Source organism: Lactuca virosa, chromosome 1, assembly GCF_052849685.1.
Source record: "Lactuca virosa cultivar CGN04683 chromosome 1, Lactuca_virosa_CGN04683_v6, whole genome shotgun sequence".
Lineage (NCBI taxonomy): Eukaryota > Viridiplantae > Streptophyta > Magnoliopsida > Asterales > Asteraceae > Lactuca > Lactuca virosa.
Window position 1 is genome coordinate 113,291,824 of NC_136426.1, and position 1,747 is coordinate 113,293,570.

The 1,747-nt window shown below is 42.8% G+C and overlaps 1 non-coding gene across 1 annotated transcript; it reads right to left on the reverse strand.

Annotated features, from left to right (window-relative positions):
* Positions 1-276: 276 nt before the first annotated feature.
* On the reverse strand, positions 277-383 carry LOC145151795 (small nucleolar RNA R71). The gene has a single exon (XR_013732349.1). It is a non-coding gene; the product is annotated as a small nucleolar RNA R71 (small nucleolar RNA).
* Between the last annotated feature and the right edge of the window lie 1,364 nt (positions 384-1,747).

The following is a 1,747-nucleotide window of genomic DNA, read 5'->3' on the forward strand; positions in this document are numbered from 1 at the left end:
CTTAAAGGCCACATACTTGCTCAACTTAAGGAGATTCCATTCCATGGGAAGGATCACGAAGACACATGCAAGCATCTTGACGAAGTCAATGACATAGCCGACTACTTCAATGTCCCTAATGTGGCTCGCGACACTGTCTTGCTTCGTATGCTACCTGTCACATTCAAGGGAGCTGCAAAGGATTGGCTGAAATCACTTCCCCCAGGATCCATCACTACATGGGCTAAAATGAAAGAAGAATTCATAGACCAGTTTTGCCCGCCTTCAAAAATAGCCAAGTTGAAGAAAGCCATAGCTAATTTTGAACAACAAGCTGGAGAGTCACTATATGAGGCGTGGGAAAGGAACAAAGGCTTACTAAGGAATTGCCCACATCACGATCTAAACAGCCAACAAGAAGTCTCCATTTTCTATGATGGAGTAAATGTGACAACTAGGCAACTCCTTGATTCACAAGGACCACTCACAAAGAAAGCACCCCCGGTGATAAAGGCTTTAATTGAAGAATTCTTTAAGCACTCTAGAGAATATCACAACTCAAGGAATGACATGACTCGAGGGGCAGTAAATTCCATCACGGATGACATGGCAGCAATGATGGCAAAGTTGGAAAGCATGGATCGAAGAATGACAAAGATGGACCAATCCATCCACGCCATAAGAGTGGGATGTGAGAATTGTAGGGGGCCCCACCTAACTAAAGATTGTGATCTTGACAAGAACGGGAATCGGAAGGTGCAAGTGTGCTATTCAAGTGGTGATCGGTTTGATGACAACTGGCGAAAACCAAAGAAGGAATGGCTACCTTATGATGAGAACAAAAAGACAAGGGAAGAAAACTATAAGCAAAAGGAGAGAGGCTTTTATCAAAAGGAGGAACCGGTGCATGAAAAGAAATCAGATTTGGAAGACATGCTTACAAGATTCGTGGTCGCATCCGAAAAAAGTCACAATGATGTCGATGCTACACTCAAAGATCAACAAAATATGTTGAAAGAACACCAACTTATGATGAAAGATCAACAAGCCTTGCTTAGGAATCAGCAAGCATCTATTCTCAACATAGAAAAGCAGCTGCGGCAACTTGCACAACAAGTGAATGAGAGAAGACCGGGTGGACTTCCTAGTAATACCGAAAGTAACCTGAAAGGTGCACATATAAATATTATGACAACTAGGAGTGGGAAGATTATAACTCCTCTGACCCCTATTCAGCAAGAAGATCCTAAACTGGTGCAAGAGGATAAAGAAGAACATGAAGAATCGAAGAATCCTGACTCGACTCGCCTAGTCGACGTTATGGACTCGACGAGTCCCCCACCTGAACAGAAAAGCCAACCTCCTGTTAAGCCATATCACCCCCACCTCCCTTTCCGGCTCGAGCTCGACAAGAAAAAAATGAAGTTGACTACCAGAAGTTTCTGGAACACATAAAGGATCTCCAAATTAATATGCCATTCATAGAAGCGGTTGCACAAATGCCGAAATATGCCAAATTCCTCAAGGAGCTTCTAACTAATAGAAAGAAGATGGAAGAAGTGAAGAAAGTGGTCCTAAACGAGAATTATTCAGCTGCCATGTTGAATATACTACCTAAGAAGAAAGATGATCCGGGAAGCTTAACATTGCCTTGCCAATTTGGAAACTTAGCCACCATTTATGCATTGGCTGATTCAGGAGCAAGCGTGAATCTCATGCCATACTCTTTTTTCAAGAAATTAGATCTTCCGGAGCCAAGGCCAATTCG